Source organism: Lethenteron reissneri, chromosome 36 (assembly GCF_015708825.2).
Source record: "Lethenteron reissneri isolate LAM-NWPU_2019-01 chromosome 36, ASM1570882v1, whole genome shotgun sequence".
Lineage (NCBI taxonomy): Eukaryota > Metazoa > Chordata > Hyperoartia > Petromyzontiformes > Petromyzontidae > Lethenteron > Lethenteron reissneri.
In genome coordinates, this window is record NC_083814.1 from 5,510,655 (window position 1) to 5,531,448 (window position 20,794).

At 43.8% G+C, this 20,794-nt stretch overlaps 1 long non-coding RNA gene across 1 annotated transcript; it reads left to right on the forward strand.

Moving 5' to 3' along the window:
* Positions 1 to 1,365: 1,365 nt before the first annotated feature.
* LOC133351228 (uncharacterized) lies at positions 1,366 to 18,236 on the forward strand. Its single transcript, XR_009756160.1, has 3 exons — positions 1,366 to 1,448; positions 17,233 to 17,318; positions 18,084 to 18,236. It is a non-coding gene; the product is annotated as an uncharacterized LOC133351228 (long non-coding RNA).
* Positions 18,237 to 20,794: the final 2,558 nt, after the last annotated feature.

A 20,794-nucleotide genomic window follows, 5' to 3' on the forward strand; every position in this document is an offset into this window, starting at 1 on the left:
CCTTAAAATTTTGACTGAAAACTTTTATAACTGCACGAATTCATATTCTTTGGATCTTTCGGTAAAGTCACGTAGATAGAGAAAAATATAAAAGTAAATAAAGAAATAAAAACTACAACGTTTCGATTTTAATTATTTCCTTGTGCAGCCAGGGAGTAAAGTGTGATTCTGTGAAAGTCCTGATGTGCTGTGCAGTGCATCAATGCATGTGTGTACAGCAGCATGTAATGACTTGAGTTGGGCCTGTGTAGGTGGCTGGCAGGGTTATTGAATAACCGCACTTGGACACCAGCCACATGGTTAATGGCGACTCGGAAAGATTGCTGTGTGTGACACACGTGCTGTTGCATCTTACAGATTAACCACAATAAATGTCAGTTTAACACGTAGGCTTTCGCGACCAATATTATTCATGATAAACGTTTTTGGGTTAGATCGCGTTATTTATAAATGTGGCGTAACCCTCCACCACCCGACACGGCCAATTAGTAAAAAAGTGTCACGTTGACAAAAGACACATATTTCACTACTTTAACCCACCGGTGTGTTGAAGAGTGAATCCACAACATTTACATTTTTTTAGTACGACATTCTGGCTAATTGCCCGATGATGCTGGATGTAATTACCAGCGAAACGTACGCATTTTTTTTGTAAATGTTGTGGATTCACTCTTCAACACACCGGTGGGCTAAAGTAGTGAACTATTTGTCTTTTGTCAACGTGACACTTTTTTACTGATTGGCCGTGTCGGGTGGTGGAGGGTTACGACACATTTTTAAATAACGCGATCTAACCCAAAAACGTTTATTATGCACAATAAATGTGCTTGCCCTCGATTTGGAGCACCTTCCCACGTCCTTAATTTCGAGTGTGCAACAGCAAGTTAAACATTTGTGTTTTAATATTTATGTTTTGTTAAATTTAGGGCCCCTTTATAACATATGCTACAGGCCCCGCACTAGCTTAATCCGGCACTTTGTTCAATGGCTAGCAGCTAAAATCCGCCACTGCTGCGAGGATGAGCGGAGTTGGCGTGATGGTGGTGGTTTTAGCTTCCTTGACGAGGTCAGCGAGAGATTGCGGTTCACGTGTAGCTAGCACTTTGCATGCAACGAGTGCGACGTTTTAATCTGGCTCAACCACCTTAACGTACTTAGAACAGAATGGCGATGATTCATCAACTCGTTGACAGGGGGTGAATCAATGCACGATAACAACTGCCCTGATTCCACTTGAAGTTGGGATTTTTTACAGTGTAGAAGTTGCTCTTTTGTGGTTACGCCAACGTCAAGAGTTGTAGGTGGGCGTTTATGAAATCTCGCTTACCCCAACTTCCACTTTTTCCACTTCAATCTGGTGACATTGTGACGAGAACGTATTTTTTTCTTCGTGTAGCCAAGTTAAAGACAAGTCAAATTCATGTCGTCCGTGTGATATCTTACACTGGGTAAGTGGCGCTTGATACCTTCGTATTTCTGGGCTCTCTTTTTGAGCCCTACGGCTATTTGTGTCAAGTGTTTCATTGCGGCTGTAATTGAGAATCTTCTAAGCGCAATAACAGCCTCAATACAGCTGCGGTGCTTTTACATTTCAGTGCTCTACGATAAGCTCTATCATACACATGCGTAAAGACGGATGAGTAGGATACCTTAAGAGTTTGCTGTATGGGTGGTGCAATGTGAATGTGTAATTGATTAGGCCATGGATTGGTTTGCAATATGTATCAAATGTTTATTTTTGGCCTGCTGAAAAATCAAAAGAATCGATTTAGTGTCACTAAATGTTGTCATTCAACCAGAGTAGCAATGTGTTATACAGGTTGCCCTCGCTTGATGCGGGTTCGGTTTGTGCGATTCCGCGTATATGTGGCTCACCTATTTGGACCGTAAATGCACATACACGCGGTTTGAATTCACTCTACAAGATGGTCCAGATTTCTTGTGACTCCCATTCTCAAAAAAGTAACAAAAAACCCGTAAGGTTTATTTAAAACAGAAATGAATATGCGAAGGGAAAATAGTTTACGAGTTACAGTAATTGATGGAGGGGGGGGGGTCACAAGACATTTGGACCACTATGTACATGCGACTATGCGGTCGGACTTGGGACAGACAACATGATGTAGTTGTGCACTGTATGTGTAACCGAGTGCGCTACTCAACGTGCACGCAGCCTGGCACAAGCGCCGTGGGGACGTCACCGCCACTTAGTGGCGAATGGCGGTTGTTGTTGTTGTTGTTGCTACTCGGCAGGTAGCTGCCTCTGTCCGTGCGCTTCCTGAAGTTTACGCGGGCTCTTTGTGCGAGGTCGGCTTTTGGATTTCAACTTAAACTTGTGCCTTCATGAATACTCCCGTTGACCCAACGAAGGGGGGGGGGCTTCATAACCTCCGCAGTGGGAATACAATTCACGCGAGCGAGCGTGCGTGCGTATGTTGAACTTCTGTCACACCGTCCGTAACCAACCGTGCTAAGCATCCATTCCACTGCGCGACTTCAGTTTAAATTTATACTGGTAGGAACGAAGTGGACCAGCCTACAATAGCTTATATCGTCCGTCCGTTTGTCCGTCCGTCCGTCCGTGTAGCAACATCGCCCCCTACTGCAAACACTTGGCATGACCCTACAAAAACCTTTAGACTCAGTGACGCTTTCCTGGCTAAACCAGTGTAACATTCCCTTATAATTCCCTCAGATAGCTTTTAATTAAAACATTTAAATTAATGAGGCTTTCCTGGCTAAACAAGTGTAACATTCCCTTATAATTCCCTGAGATAGCTTTTAATTAAAACTTATAAATTAAAATTTAACTCACAGCGGCCTAAAGCCTACAGCTAGGCCAAAAGCCTCGAACAACGCCTCAAACTCTCACTTCGTATCGTTCTCCCGCGTGTGTGCAAGGGAGTTAATGTTTAACAATGTTACATTCGCTGATGCTTTTAAATAGAAACATTTAAATTTAAAGCTTTTACATAAATAATAAAAAACAGTTAAATTAAAAATTAACTCACGGCGGCCTAAAGCCTACAGCTAGGCCCAAAGCCTAGAACTAGGCCTCACACTCTCCCTTCGTATCGTCCAATTAGGTGTAGCAACATCGCCCCCTACTGCAAACACTTGGCAGGACCCTAGAAAAACCTTTAGACTCAGTGGGGCTTTCCTGGCTAAACAAGTGTAATAATACATTATGTTTATATTCTTTGGTTATTCGTTCCTACCAGCCCACCCCGCAGGGTCCTGTTTAGGTATAGCCCTGTGAGCCATTCGGCTCTTGAATTGGGTGCAACCGCAACAAAACAAAAACATGAAGAAGAAAACATCTTAAAGTGACTATGCGCAAACAGAAAAATCCAGGAAAAAAGTCTTCCAGAAAAAGCACCGTACACCAACGCTGTGTGCAAAAATCCCAGTGGGATACAAGTCAAACAACAACAACTACAAGACAACTTAGATTAAAGCCACCAGTCTAACTCCGCACTACAAGAAACGAAACATAGCCAAACTATAAAACTTTTCGAAATCACCAAAATAAAGCCCTAAGCAATGTAACAGTGATCATAGGAACTGTGACCGAGTTTTCACAATAAACGACATAAACAACATGTACCACCAAAACCCTGCAGCCATAGCTGGCTGCATGAGTCACTTCACAACAACAGGAGCATCAGTAGGAGTATCAACATTTTTCAATGCACCTTTAAGATCAGCACACTACATCAAAACACAAGATCATAACTTTGCAGCAGTCATCCGGAGCGAAAACATTTGATTGTAGGCCACTGAATAGCAGTGGCAGCTAGGGGTGTACAACTCCTCTAGAGCAGTTTTGAGTGAAGATCTCATAGGTAGTGATTCAAGTTGCAGTTTATTGGCAATATCATTCCAGACCCTGGGGGCATCAATAGCAAAGGCCCTTCCTCCAGTATTTGTACGGCAATAAGGAATGTTAAGCTGGTAAATGAGCAAAGACCTTAGGTCACATTTGTTCTTCGAAACAGAGAGGAGATCCAGCAGGTATTCTGCGGAGTTTTTTGTAAGTACATCGTGAATAAATAAGATCTGGTGCACAAGCCGTCGAACATTAAGAGATGTTAAGTTTGACCCAATGTAGAGATCACAGTGGTGAGTCCTATATGGGCAGTTCAATGCAAATCTTAAGGCCGAGTGATACATTGAGTCAAGCTTCTTCAGTACAGTACTTGGGGCTGATTTATATACGATGTCACAGAAATCAAGTAGAGGCAGTATGGTAGCTTTTATCAATTCCAAACGGAACATAGGGGGAAGCAGTGCTTCTGTCGATACAAAAAAAACAATTTTTATTTTTGTCTTTTTACCAATACTGTATAATCAATGTAATCTTCAAAATTCAGTTTCAAATCCAGGATGACCCCAAGATACTTATAGATCTTGACTTGCTCTATTTGATAATTATTTAAGGAATGTAATTAGGGGAAAATAACTTCCTGCTTTCGTCCTGGTGATAAGCATAGCACCTTGGTTTGGGAGGTATTCAGGACTAGTTTAAGAGCAACTAGTTGATGTTGTAGTTTGTTGAAATCACCCTGGAGCTTAGCAATCACGTCATCCGGAGAGCGGCCAGCAGTGAACAGTATCGTGTCATCTGCAAAAAGATTTACCCTGGAATGAACCATGTCAGTGCCAAAGTCATTTACATAAAGAGAGAACAAGAGGGGGCCGAGGATGGAACCCTGTGGAACCCCTTTTGTTATCTTAACAGTTTGACCTCCAACCATCTGTGAATACAGTTTGGGTGCGAGAAAAGAGGTACATTTTTAACCATTTTACTGCGTGTTTGGAGAAACCGAGGCAACTTAGTTTACTAAGCAGGATGTTGTGGTTGACTGTAACGTCCATCCGTCCATGCGTATGTCCATCTGTACATCTGTACATTCGTCCGTCCGTCCATCCATTTGTCTGTCCGTCTGTCCGTCCGTCTGTCTGTTCATCCATCCGTCTGTCTGTCCGTCCATCCATCTATCCATCTGTCCGTCCATCCATCTATCCATCTGTCCGTCCATCCATCTATCCATCTGTCCGTCCATCCATCTATCCATCTGTCCGTCCATCCATCTGTCTGTCCGTCCATCCATCTATCCATCTGTCCGTCCATCCATCTATCCATCTGTCCGTCCATCCATCTGTCTGTCCGTCCATCTATCTATCCATCTGTCCGTCCATCCATCTGTCTGTCCGCCGGCCATGAACGTCCGGTACGGAGAACGAGTGAGTACGTCGGGCCGAGACAGTGGCAGCAAGGGCTCTTCCCCAGCTTGCACGCTCCCGGGCCGCCCCAGCCAACCATCGCACCTCACTGCTTCGAGAGCAATGCTAGATTAAAATCTGTTGTTAGAAAGACGGGAGTCGTCACACTGTGGCTGGCGCAGTGTTTGTTGGCGTGCTGCGTGTCAGGAGTGTGAGCGGGGGGTGGGGTGGGGGGGCACAGCGGTGAGCGCGCTGTGATAGCCCGTGGTGGTGGTGGTGGCACGGCTGCTGCGGGTGCACGAGTGGCTAGTGCGGAGCCTGGAGCACATGTTATAAAGGGGCCATAAATAAAAGAAACATAAATATTAAAACACACAAATGTTTTACTTGCATAGTAAAGTAATTGTATTTTTTCATTAGCTATAGAGACAGATAATACGACAAATGGCTCACCTTAAACACCCAGTCGTTCATAAAAGTTGAAGGCAGTATAGTCCTATAGTAATAGAGCAAGTGCAGAATCACTGAACCGGAGTTGATAGCTTGAAAGCATTTAGCGCGGGGCCATTTAAAGTGCGGGGCCCCTAGCATTTGTAGCTGCTATTGCTACGAGGATAATCCGGCACTGGTTTCATCTCGAGCAGTCCCAGTCTGTTCGAGGCGGTGCACCTCGCAGCGTGCGAGGCGACGAGGTGGAGGAGAGGGAAGAGGGGGAGGATGGTGGCCCCCCCTCTCCGCGAAGTCGACGATGTGGACTTGCACCGATGAGCGAATCCATGCTTGAATGTTTCGAAAAACAAAACCGCAACACGCACAGTTCAAAAGATGTGCCGTTACACAGAGGCGTCGTTGAGTAGCAATAATACACCATCGAGGATGCAGACTCATACGACTTAGTGGCTTATGTCTGAAGTCCACGAGACGAGACAAACAGCATCCTTTGACCTCAGCATTAACCATTAACCCAAGGAAATCGTGGTCTGGCGTATGTCGTACTGGAGCAGGGCAGGCCACCTGTACAAATTCGACCGGGTGTGAACGGTGCACTCCGGTAGTAATAATGAGCAGTGTCTGAGTTCGGGTGGCAGGGACTGATTTGGTGGTGCCGGTGTTGTTCTGAATTGTTTTACAGTAAACTGCACAGTCGTGATACGCCTCGAGCTGAATGAGCAATAGGTCAGGGTTGCTTTGTCTAAAACGAGCAGAATCGGAATCATAATATTTATACTGGATGAATCCGATGAGCTATGATGCTCTTTCTCACAGATGTCCAGTCGGGGCGGGTAAGACCGTTACAACAACAAACAACACAAAAACAAGCTCCTTACGCGAGTCGATACATCTTTTCACTGCCTTGCCCCACCGTAACCTCGCTTTGATCGTCTCGTATGTCCACTACCCGCCCTCTCCTTTCTCAATCTCTCCCAACTCCTCCTCCTGACCGTTCCACTCCTCTCCTTGTGCACAATCCACCGTTTCCACTCCTTTTCCCTTCTGGAACAAACTTCCCCATCCACGTGAAACGAGCACCGTCCCTGTCTCGTTTCAGTTTCATTTATTAGGTACTAGCGGTAAGCACCCGGCGTTGCTCGGGCGAAAAAGACAGACACACACATGGACTTACACACAGACATTGACCCACACGTAGAAACACAACGACTTAGACGCACACACAGACATATGGTGAAACCCAGGATGGATCGTTAGAAGGCCAGCCTAAATGTTTCTAACCGATGAAGATGTTACCATTAGGGGGGTGCACGTTTCGCAAGCGTAGAGAAGGGAGGGAATTACCGTGGACGAAAAGACCTGACGCTTCATACGGAGCGAGAGACCAGGTAGCTTTCACACAGCGTAACGCAGCCGATGAAAAGATATGGCGCTCGACTGATTTGTAGTGAAACCTCTGCTGTTAAACCGGAGCCGGTTATGAGCACATTGGCCAGGTATGGGAATCTCTCCAATCTCTCCACAACTGCCGCATCAGCAATTGTGAGTTGTGGGGGTGAATTGTCCGATGGGTATAGACCTGTGAGCCATTCGGCTCTTGAATCGGGTGCAACCGCAACAAACAAAAAACATGAACAAGAAAACATCTTAAAGTGACTATGTGACTATGTGCAAACAGGAAATCCAAGAAAAGACAGCTAAATATTGCAGAAAAAGCACCGTACTCCAAAACTGTGTGCAAAAATCTCAGTGGGATGCAAGTCAAACAACAACAACAACAACCACAAGACAACTTAGATTAAGGCCATCAGTCTAACTCCGTACTACAACAAACAAACGTGGCCAAACCAAAAAACTTTTCGAAATCAACTAAATAAAGCCATTGAAGCAATGTAACAGTAATCATAGGAACTGACCGAATTTTCACAATAAACGACATAAACAATATGTACCACCAAACCCTGCAGCCATAGCTGGCTGCATGAGTCACTCCACAACAGCAGGAGCATCAGTCCCCTCCTCCCTCAAGACCCTCACCTCTTCTCCCTGGCCCCATCCTTTCCTCCATCCCACTCACCTCCCTCCCCATACCCCATCCCTATTCAGCACATCACCTTTAGCTACCCTAATTGTACCACTCACAACCTTTGTAATGGATAAAGGCGCTTTATAAATATTAGATAATATGATAGGAGTACAAGAAAGGATAAACAAATCACCCAAACATAATCAACGTTTTTGGGTTTAGATCGCGTTATTTATAAATGTGTCGTAACCCTCCACCACCCGACACGGCCAATCAGTAAAAAAGTGTCACGTTGACAAAAGACAAATAGTTCACTACTTTAGCCCACCGGTGTGTTGAAGCCACAACATTTACAATTTTGAAGCCACAACATTTACAAAATTGTAAATGTTGTGGCTTCAACACACCGGTGGGCTAAAGCAGTGAACTATTTGTCTTTTGTCAACGTGACACTTTTTTACTGATTGGCCGTGTCGGGTGGTGGAGGGTTACGACACATTTATAAATAACGCGATCTAAACCCAAAAACGTTGATAATGAATAACATTGGTCGGGAAAGCCTACGTGTTAAAATCACCCAAACATATACAAATGAAACGAAACCATTCCCATCCTACCAGACAAAACCCACTGAGCTATTAACATATTTTTCAAAAGTGACCTGGCCACAAATGATGGACTTTAATTGCGGCAAAATCATCTAAATAGTCTAAACGCATGTTTCAGAATGTGGAGGGAAAAACTGGAGGACCTGGAGAAAAAAAATCCATGCGACCACGGGAAGAACATGCAAACTCTAAATACAGAGGCATCAGGTTCGGGATCGAATCCCCGGCCTCCTGCATACCAGGCGAGGACGATAACATCTCCCCATCGTGGCATCCCTTAAATAAATAAATAACGTATCTAGGTTTAAATTGCATCATCGATTCCAAAGCTTTTGAAAGGCAGTAAAACAACAACAGCAGCAACAGTCCCAGACACACAGTCTCTTAATAATTGTACATTAAAATTGAACTCTTAATACATTTTTTGATTTAAAGCTTTCGTGACTGCAGGGATTCATATTCTTGGTTCTTTCGGTAAAGTCACGTAGAAGGGAACATTATAAAATAATAAAAATATTGTCTTATATTGTATATTGTTTTATATATTTATTATTTCATTATTTTCCCTTCAACGTGACTTTACCGAAATAACCAAGAACCTCAATACATTGTTAAGGATTACATTTACAAATCACATTGGCAAAATGTGGCTGTATCCAATACTATTCTTCTGCTTCAGAATATGTTTTGAAGGAAGATGTATGTTGTTAATTGAGGAAACAAGGTTGTTCGTAAACGTTGGTGCTGCAATGGCAAAGGCTTTGTCACCTATCACAATTCTTCTTCTTGGTATAGTTAAAAGGCAATTTGAGCGACACCTAAGGTTTCTTGGACTTGACAATGTGGTTAATAAATTAACTAAGTATAGCACAGATTTTCCAATAAGAATGTTATGGATGAACAGACCCCATCGTAAATTTCTTCTTGCATCAAGTGATGAGAGATTGGATTTTAATTAGAGGCCGTAATGATGTGTCCTGTATGGTACATCCAGTGCAAATAGAACAGCAGAATGATGAAGTGGGTTTAATCTCTGTGGTTCTTTCGGTAAAGTCAGGTAGAAAGAAAATAAATTAAATAATAGAATACGACGTTTCGATTGCAACACAAGCAGTCGTCATCAGGTAGAACTAAATTTGAGAGAGAGACAAAACACAGACACGGAGACACACAGACAGACACACAAGCAGAGAGAGAGAGAACACAGAGACACACGGAGAGAGACACACACAGAGACAGACACACAAGCAGAGAGAGACAACACTGAGACACACAGAGAGAGACACACAACATAGACACACGGAGACACACAGACAGACACACAAGCAGAGAGAGAGACAACACAGACACACGGAGAGAGACACACAACATAGACACACAGACAGACACACAAGCAGAGAGAGAGGCAACACAGAGACACACAGAGAGATACACACAACATGTGTCTCTGTGTTGTCTCTCTCTGCTTGTGTTTGTCTGTGTGTCTATGTTGTGTGTCTCTCTCTGTGTGTCTGTGTTGTCTCTCTCTGCTTGTGTCTGTCTGTGTGTCTATGTTGTGTGTCTCTCTCTGTGTGTCTGTGTTGTCTCTCTCTCTGCTTGTGTGTCTGTCTGTGTGTCTCCGTGTGTCTATGTTGTGTGTCTCTCTCTGTGTATCTATGTGTTGTCTCTCTCTGCTTGTGTGTCTGTCTGTGTGTCTATGTTGTGTGTCTCTCTCTCTGTGTCTCTGTGTTGTCTCTCTCTGCTTGTGTGTTTGTCTGTGTGTCTATGTTGTGTGTCTCTCTCTGTGTGTCTCTGTGTTGTCTCTCTCTGCTTGTGTGTCTGTCTGTGTGTCAATGTTGTGTGTCTCTCTCTCTGTGTCTCTGTGTTGTCTCTCTCTGCTTGTGTGTTTGTCTGTGTGTCTATGTTGTGTGTCTCTCTCTGTGTGTCTCTGTGTTGTCTCTCTCTGCTTGTGTGTCTGTCTGTGTGTCTATGTTGTGTGTGTCTCTCTCTGTGTCTCTGTGTTGTCTCTCTCTGCTTGTGTGTTTGTCTGTGTGTCTATGTTGTGTGTCTCTCTCTGTGTGTCTCTGTGTTGTCTCTCTCTGCTTGTGTGTCTGTCTGTGTGTCTATGTTGTGTGTCTCTCTCTGTGTGTCTCTGTGTTGTCTCTCTCTGCTTGTGTGTTTGTCTGTGTGTCTATGTTGTGTGTCTCTCTCTCTGTGTCTCTGTGTTGTCTCTCTCTGCTTGTGTGTCTGTCTGTGTGTCTATGTTGTGTGTGTCTCTCTCTGTGTCTCTGTGTTGTCTCTCTCTGCTTGTGTGTTTGTCTGTGTGTCTATGTTGTGTGTGTCTCTCTCTGTGTCTCTGTGTTGTCTCTCTCTGCTTGTGTGTTTGTCTGTGTGTCTATGTTGTGTGTCTCTCTCTGTGTGTCTCTGTGTTGTCTCTCTCTGCTTGTGTGTTTGTCTGTGTGTCTATGTTGTGTGTCTCTCTCTGTGTGTCTCTGTGTTGTCTCTCTCTGCTTGTGTGTCTGTCTGTGTGTCTATGTTGTGTGTCTCTCTCTGTGTGTCTCTGTGTTGTCTCTCTCTGCTTGTGTGTCTGTCTGTGTGTCTATGTTGTGTGTCTCTCTCTCTCTGTGTCTCTGTGTTGTCTCTCTCTGCTTGTGTGTTTGTCTGTGTGTCTATGTTGTGTGTCTCTCTCTGTGTGTCTCTGTGTTGTCTCTCTCTCTGCTTGTGTGTCTGTCTGTGTGTCTCCGTGTTTATGTTTTGTCTCTCTCTCAAATTTAGTTCTCCCTGATGACGACTGCTTGTGTTGAAATCGAAACGTCGTATTCTAGTATTTAATTTATTTTCTTTCTACCTGACTTTACCGAAAGAACCAAAGAGTAATTTCTGCAGTCACGAAAGCTTCAAATCAAATTTGGGTTTAATCTGTGTAGTGATTCGTTAGGAGCGGATCTGTAAGCAGCATCACCATAGACAGAGGTAGAATGATAGCTTCAACAATTCGGAGGCGTAATCGAATGAAAAAACAATGTTGATTTCTATATAAAAAATCCTATTTTTTATTTGATTTTCTTCGAGCTGTGATCAACATGGGGTCGGAATGTAAGTTTTGAATCAATTAGTAAACCCAAATATTTGAAGCACTCCGTTTGTTCAATGATATTGTTTCTGATATCAGTCATAGGTGAAGATAATTAAACTGGATTTTTCTTTGAGGAACAGACCATGACCTTCGTTTTTTTGGATTCAGGAGCAATTTTACTGATGACAATTGATGTTGAATTTAATTAAAATCGTGTTGGAGATTCTGTTTGACTTCGTTAGGAGATTTACCTAATACTAGCATGACAGTGTCATCAGCAAAGAGATTTCATTCTGAGTAATTTAAGTTTAGTCCAAGATTGTTTAAATGAGAACAGAATAGGACCCAGCACGGAACCCTGTGGAACAACCTTTGTTATTTCAAAATTTATGGACGAGATGTGATCACTATGTACTTGTTGAGAACGGTCTGAGAGGTAGCTCTTGAACACTTTTATTGGACTGTGCGACATTTTTAGTTGACCAAGTCTTGTGAGTAGAATATCGGGGTCAACCGTATCGAATGCTTTTGACCAGTCGAGGAATAGTGAACAGCAGTAGTGGGCTTTATCCAGGAGCGACTATCACTTGGCATAGAAAGCATGCAAAACAACAACGTTCCGAGCAAATTGATACCTAAAAAAGTGAGAAAAACCTTCAAATCGACTCTGTATTTCAGCCAGCCACCATAGTGACCGGAGTTTAATACCGCAGCAGTACTGTATGTTTATGGAACAATAAGTACTGTCATCAATAATACGTGATGTCAAAATTGGAACAAGATGAAAAGTGTGCAAAGAAGCATCGAGCGTGCTTGGAATTACACTGCACAAGAGACGTACATGAATTGGCAAACATACGCAGGTTGATGGCGTAATTGAAACTGTTCAGAAAATTTAATGGGCTTGAGCAGAAACATGCGATTATCGTATTTGACTGTTATAAATTGCCACACGATAAGCCACTTAGTTGAGATATAATTTGTATTAGTCAGGTCCCTTCTGAAAAATAGCTATACAGCTCAGTGGGCCTTACCTGGTAAAATAAAATAAGTAAGTAATATTTAACATTTTTTTAAACACGCTTTTATTAAATGTACTAGTAATGGCAGGACTGCAGGAAGTGGCCCCGAAGCTTGCCGTAACGTAAGGGACCTTGGCCAATTACAGCCAACGTCAGTTGACCGTGGACAATTAGACCCAAGCCGAAACATAATATAGAAAAAAGAATGTTTATTTTTTTATGATATAATATAGTATTGTCATCAGTATGACGTAAGTATACCAAGTTTGCAGTCGATACCACATAGGGAAGTGGGTTAAAATTGAGTTACAAGTTTTGAGGATACAACAACGACAACAACAACAGACAGAGTGAGTTAATAAAAAGCGTGTAATAATAAAATAGTAAATGTCGCGAGAAAGAATAAATGTAAACGTGTCGGGAATATCACCTTGCCAAGGAGATGGAGCGAGGAAAAGTCGCCTTGGGTAAGGGCGCTAGATGGATGGTTGCATCGTAGAACCGTGGGGGTGATTGACGGCTTCGGTGGGGTCTACATACAGCAGTGGATTGATCATGGCTGACAATTGTGATGATGGCACGGAAGAGCAGCAATCTGAACTGGTGGGACCCGACATACGAGGTTCATTGAAAGCCCCACAAGCTTTGCAGTGCAGTCGTCGACCCTGGATGTAACAAAGGGCATGACAGGGCAAGGAACCGGGTCGGTCTGACAGCATTTCGGATGTGAAAAAAAGGGAACAAAGCATCGCTTATGCTGCATTGGCATACAGGAAAGAAAACAATCTGTCAAAAACACACAACCAAGATCCATATGCACTGTATATATGCTCCAGAGGAAAACTCATGTGTATCCATCCAAATAAATGTATCAGGGTTTATACTGGTAGGAACCTCCTGATTACACCAGCCCACAGGGGATTATTGTGTCCGTCGTGCAGGGAGGGGCTGGGTGGGGAGGGGCTGGGTGGGGAGGGTGGGGAGGGGCTGGGTGGGGAGGGTGGGGCTGGATGGGGGGTGGGAGGGGTGGGGAGGGGCTGGTCACCCCGTGGTGCCCTTATAAAACTCAACGTTTAACCTACTCACGCCGGCTTGTGCCCGCCCTCAGTCGGCCATATTTGCAGAATACACCACGCCGCCGTTGACCCTGGCCATTGACCGAGCAACCCAACGTTCCTACCAGCTCCCTCCGCAGCAGGAATGTGTTGTGTGGCGAGATGCTAACTACCTCGCCTGCTGTGCAGGAGGATCGTGAGTTCGATCCCGACCCTGACGCCTGTTGCTGTGTAGTTGGAGTTTGCGTGTTCTCCTTGTGGTTGTGTTTATTTTTCTCCGGGTCTTTCGGTTTTCCCCTCCACATTTAGACGCATGCGTTTAGAGCATTTGGCTGCTAGACATTTCCACGCGATAAGCCACTTCGTTGAGCTATCATTTGTGGCCAGGTCGCTTTTGAAAAAGAGCTGTATAGCTCAGTGAGACTTACCTGGCAAAATAAAAAAAGTTTAGTTTAGTTAAAGAGCATGGGAAAGCGAGAAGAGCCTTAAGTTACCTTGTGAGTTTAACTCGTAGGCTTTCATAAATATTATTCAGAAGTTTTTTTGGGTTAGATCGCGTAAACGTACATGTGTCGTTAGCCCACCACCACCCGACACAGCCAATGGCGGAGCCAGGATTTTCAGGTAGAGGGAGCAACCCCTCCAGCAATAAAAAAAAATTAACCCGTAAAAACAAAGTTTTTCACTCTAAATCCTTTATATGCGTGGCGGCTAGAGTCCTCTCGTCCTCTGGTTTGAGATGGCTGCCACCTATGGGTCAGATGATTGTCTGCCAGTATTAAGCAATTGGTAATTAAATATTTAATTTGTTTTCCCTAAACAGTGTAAAATTTTGGAAAAAAAAATTTCACGAACATTAATTGTCTCGCACAACGAGTCTGTGTGCAAAATGTCAGCTTGATTGGATCACGGGAAGTGGGTTAAAACACAACCGAAATATTTGCACGGTCGTAAGCAAGCAAGCACGCAAGCAAGCGAACTTAATATAAAGGATTTAAAAATGATAGAGGAGTTGTTAGTAAGTAAGGACTTGTCTCTTGCTTTTTATTCGACGACGCGTGTGCGGCGATGGTGCAGCCATCGATCGAGGGTCGAATTCGAACCGCGTCGTGTGATCGGCATCGCGCTCGCTGAAGGTGTGATGCCTTCAGGGCATGGGTGGAAAACACCCGACTTTTCCAGCGGCAGGCATCGGGTTTTTCTTTTTTAGAACCAGTTAAACCGGATTTCTCCCACTCTCAGATGATCGGGTTGAATATAAAAGACAATTAAACCCGATTGTAAAAAAACCCGCCTGTGCCACCCTTGCTTCAGGGAAGTCGTGTACTGTAAACGCAACTGCGCACAATTCTGAGTCACTTAGAACTGCTTTGCCGTTACTTATTGCCAAATATGGAATCAGACTATTTTCCTCTCATCTCATAGAGTCCCTGGCGCATAATAATATGCTACACAGTGGCAGTGGGGGTCGCAAAATGCCGGTTTATTACTAATAAACCCCAATGATCCGATCGAAATTATGGATTTCGATCGGATCATTGCCCCCCCCCCCCCACTGGCTTCGCCAGTTGACACAGCCAATTAATAAGGTTTGTCATGTAAACAAAACGTGCACACTCGTTGCTGCTTCAGCACACCGGTGTGTTGAGTAATTCCACAACATTTACAATTGAGTACGACGTTTCACTGGTGATTACAACCAGCTGCATCAGGTGATTTGCCAGATTTGTGAAGAAGTCTTCGTGTTTCCAGTCTTAAATAGAGTAACGTGATGTATTTATGTTTTCAATTATCACCCCACGCATCTATTTTCCGTACATTTGCCGGTGATAACGTGCGTACACGACATCCATCGGTACGCACTTCTTAATATATGTAAAGTCTTTAAAAGTCCATCCAGTGCATGATTTATACGCCAATGACGCACATTGGCCGTGCCCAGCATGTAATCAAGGATCACGCGCAGCTTTGTGAAACTGAAAAGCCTCCTGAGATGCCACATGACCAGGAGATGGCAGTACAACATAAAATTTGTTAGTTTAACACGTAGCAGGCTTTCGCGACCAATGTTATTCATAATCAACGTTTTTGGGTTTAGATCGCGTTATTTATAAATGTGTCGTAACCCTCCACCACCCGACACGGCCAATCAGTAAAAAAGTGTCACGTTGACAAAAGACAAATAGTTCACTGCTTTAGCCCACCGGTGTGTTGAAGCCACAACATTTACAATTTGAGTACGACATTTCGCTGGTAATTGCATCCAGCATCATCGTGGCTTCAACACACCGGTGGGCTAAAGCAGTGAACTATTTGTCTTTTGTCAACGTGACACTTTTTTACTGATTGGCCGTGTCGGGTGGTGGAGGGTTACGACACATTTATAAATAACGCGATCTAAACCCAAAAACGTTGATTATGAATAAAATTTGTTATTATACAGTATCTGTATTGACTGGGAATGTCACTGTGTGGTGCCGGGCTTGCGAGGCCATGGCGGGATGTCTACCGTTGTGTGTACACCCCGGACATGGGGTGTAGTACCAGCCCTAGTGGGGGCTTGGGTGAGCGCTGGTTAAGCGCGGTGGCACCACGCATAGCTCCCGTTGAGAGAGCGAGGGGGTGTCAGCCACCTGGGGTTACGTTGGGGGCATGATACTCTGGCTGACCTGGGGACATGTGACCGAATGATACTGGAGGGGGGCCCCCGGGAGGAGGGGGCCAATGGGTGGTCACATGGTCTGGGAAGAACTCTCGAGAGCCTTCGGGCAAGGGGGCGAGAGAGATCGAGAAGGTGGGCGGGGCGAAAGGCGGAGCCAGCCCCAGCCCGGCCAGAGAAAGGGGAGGGGCCCTGAGAGGGGCTCGGGGTTCTTACTGTTGGAGAGGCAGGAGATCCACGTCAAGCTTGAAGAAGCCTCCAGCCACGCGGTCCGGGACCCAGCTCGTGGTCCGGACCGGGATAGCGGAACCGTGTCTAGTTCCGCCGTAGCGTGGTTAGTTGGGTGGTCACCACCCGATAGTATGTTGTGTCAATAGCTTGGAGTATCTTCTTGGTTCTTTCGGTAAAGTCACGTAGAATGGAAATAATAAAATAAAATAAAACATAATAAAATAATTCTCACGACGTTTCGGCCACAACGCAAGCAGCCGTCCTCAGGTGGAGAACAGGTCTGTCAAGTAGACAGAGTCTGAATGGCACGCCCCAGGCTTGGAGCGACTATTTATGCTGGGATGGAGGGGCGAAGAGCGCTTTGACAAAATAATTTGCATATCAAGAAGAATTTAGCATTTATGGGAAATGCAGATATGCGATTAGTACTACTTGCGAAATGCGTAGGAGGTTTGGCGAGGGGTTTAAAGTCATTATGCCAATGCATTATGCAGGATTAGCAGTATCAAACAACAATAATAGTATGCGCTAAACAATGGGGGTCTAAAATGTCTATACGTTTATGAAGGACAAGACGAGGTTTGTATGACAGAATACACATTACATGATAAGAATATGTTCGTGGCTGAAGAATTTTAAATGCTACACTTTGGGATTTGTTTAAAACGAACAAGAATTATTCACAATCATCCATAATCACCATCTTTATTTAGACTGGAGGAATCCGATGAGCTATGAAGTTCTTTTTCGCAGATGTCCAGTGTGTGCGGGTCAGCAAGTGCATGTACAGTATACGGTATTGGGAGGTCTCCTCGTGTTTTTCCTGTGTTCTGAGCTCGTCAATCAGAACGAACAATGAGGGTGTCATGAATCTGATTGAATGTTTTCAAAACCACTTAGAACCAAGATGGCTTGTCACTTGAAAAAGGCGCCATCCATCAAGCCGCATTCCGGTCGAAGAGATTACGGATCTCTAGCAAGCTCAGGTAAGGCTGCAGTGTGCACTTTCACCTGGGCCAACACCAGAACCAGTCGTGACATCAAGGGAGTCGATGCGAAATCGAGTTGTCCATTTTCATACTGACCAGATGATCGGTGCGGTGACATGACCACGTGGGTGCCACGCTTCGCTGCCTGCAACCATTTGAAAGGTTGCGAGTTCAAAATCTTGGTTGGGGATTGACTCAGCCCATCATTTTCATGGGGTCGTTAAAATATTTACCGCTTTGTGGGGAAGTCAATAGTGGCTATCCTTTGGATACATTTGCTCAGCAATAGGAATGTGGAGTTTCCACCACTGGCTCAGTGCTGTTAACAGGACATGAGCACTGTCTTAATGCTCATTTCAGCAGTAACTCACGTGGACCTTTGAAATAATACGTTTAATCATAGGCGGAGGTTGACTCCTCTACTGGGGGAAGCAGGGGTTCACTTTGTCCCTCAGATGAGGAATCGCGGGTGCAAGTAATTAAATAATTAATGTTTTGCATCTTCATTGTAAACTACTGAAAATACATTTATAAAGGTGTCCAGTTCGGGGGGGGGCATTGCCCCCCTCCCCGACCAAACTCAGCCCATGCATTTAAATTGTATATTAAAGCATTGTATAAATCACCCACTGCATGTTTTAATTGTTGCACTCCGACACTTTTGAGTATGCAAAGAAGTCGTGTGACATGTTTACAATCACATTGACACACACTGTTAACGTATCTCTCTGAAATGTTTTAACATTTGTTTTGTCCTTTAAGAAATCCACAAAATCACAGACACAGTGGAAAATAATGAAAATGAGTTCTTGCAAAGAAATAAGTGTAATCTCATTGAAGAACTCATGAAGATACCAGACGAGGTTTTAAATGAAGTAGAGTCATTGAATATAATAACAAAGCGCGAATACAGAGACCTGAAGAGTGTGACGAAGCCGAGCCAGCGCATCAATCAACTTATTGACAAAATCAGTGGAAAAGCAAACGATCAGATTAAGCAATTTGTCAATGTTGCTTTGAATAATTTACAAAGGAGATTTCCTCAGCATGCTTTTCCTCAGTATAGACAAGGCGAAATCGTTCTTGGACACACCTACGGTATGTCACCATCGACGACTTAACAACAGTTTGAAAACCTGCTATATATGTAATTTTACAAATGTCCAAACAATGTGTTTATTAACTCGTTACTCATGACCCACTTCGATCGAAAGTGGTGCGTACAACGAAACGAACTTTCGTGGTGATATCAAGCGAGAACAAAAATCACTTGTCATGGTTCCTGCCATATAGGGTTAGTTCCAATTGCCACTGAAATTCAAATCTACCAAATTTCCGGGAAGCTAAACTGGGACACGTGGCAAGCTGACGGCCGCCCCCCTCCATAAGCCCCGCCTACTTTTCAAGAGCCACGCCTACTATGCCTCTTGCCCCACCCACTGAGCATCGGTCCCCGCCCACTGGTCATAGGGCCCCACCCACTGCCCAGGTAACTGTCAACATATAAATGCGTCGTTAAACCCGTCACCACCCGACACAGCCAATTCGTAAGGTTTGTCACGTTAACAAAAAAAAAACATGCCAATTCGTTACTATTTTTCGATTTAAAGCTTTCGTGACTGCAGGGATTCATCTTCTTGGTTCTTTCGGTAAAGTCACGTCGAAGGGAAATAAAAATAAAATATAACAATACAAAAGATATTTAAATTTCGATTTAAAGCTTTCGTGACTGCAGGGATTCAGCTTCTTGGTTCTTTCGGTAAAGTCACGTAGAATGGAAACAATAAAAATTATAAAATAAAACATAATAAAATAATTCTCATGACGTTTCGGCCGCAACGCTGTCTCCCCGACAGACCTGGTCTTCACCTGATGACGGCTGCTTGCGTTGTGGCCGAAACGTCGTGAGAATGATTTTATTATGTTTTATTTTATTATTTTTATTGTTTCCATTCTACGTGACTTTACCAAAAGAACCAAGAAGATGAAAAGATATTTAGTCAATGCCAGTGAGTGGACTGCGGTCTGAAAGTCACCGTAAACGTGAGGTTAGTGTAATCGAGTCTCTCACCTTTCTGAAGAGATGCCGCGACTCTAATGCAATATCAATCACATTTACACTAACCTCACATTTACGGTGTCTTTCAGACCGCAGTCCACTCACTGGCATTGACTATATATCTTTTGTATTATGTTTTTATTATCATTATGTTATTATTTCCCTTCTACGTGACTTTACCGAAAGAACCAAGAAGATGAATTCGTTACTAGTTCAGCACACCCGGTGTGTTAGAGAGTAAACTCACAACATTAACAATTCGAGTACGACTTTTCGCGAGTAATTACAACCAGCATCATCAGGCTGTGCGCCTTAACGACACTTTTATATTTACGCGATCTAACCCAAAACACCTCTATTATGGATAATATTGGTCGCGAAAGCTCTACTACAACGATAACTACGTGTTAAACTGCTCAGGCAACTCATTCTGTTGGGTCTTTCGGTAAAGTCACGTAGGTAGGTTCAAAGAAAATAACAAAAAACTACAACGTTTCGATCGCAACACAAGCGGTCGTCATCAGGAAAAGGGGGTTAGCTTCTAAGGGCAAACTGTTTATAGAGGTTTAAAATGGGCGTAGCCCAAGTGTCAGCAGCATGGGCGGAGCAGCTGATGTTAATGTAGGTGTTGGGCAGCGACCGCGACGGTGGTGGGTTTTACACCAATTGAAGGGCTCATGCTCTTATGTTTTTTCGGTAAAGTCACGTAGGTAAAAATAAAAAATAAAATAAAAATAATAGAAATAAAATTATAATAATAATAATTTTATTTCTATTATGTTTATTTTATTATTTCTTTTTACCTACGTGACTTTACCAAAAAAACCTAAGAATATGAATCCTTGCAGTCACGAAAGCTTCAAATCTAGAATTGAAGGGCTGCCAGGTAAAAATTAGCATGTTAATGTAAGATCGGTGAGCGGCCTCCACGGCGAGCGCGCTGAGGTGGCTATGTTAATGTGAAAGATTAGCATGTTAATGTGAAAGATTAGCATGTTAATGGAGATCGCAGAGCCGCAACCTCTAGGTCGGCGCACGAAGGTGGCTGTGTAAGTGTGAGAAATAAAACCTGTTAGTGTAAAATTGGAGAGCCGAAAGATCGAAACATCGTAGTTTTTTTGTTATTTTCTTTGAACCTATCTACGTGAATTTTTCGATTTAAAGCTTTCGTGACTGCAGGGATTCATCTTCTTGGTTCTTTCGGTAAAGTCACGGAGAAGGGAGATAATAAAATAATAAAAATATAACGTGACTTTACCGAAAGACCCAAAATAATATGAATTCCTGCAGTCACGAAAGCTTTAAGTCAAGACTTACCCGCTACTCAGGTAACACCGCCCACTACTCAGGTAGCCCCGCCTACTAACCAGATAGCCCCGCCTACTAACCAGATAGCCCCGCCTACTACTTGGGT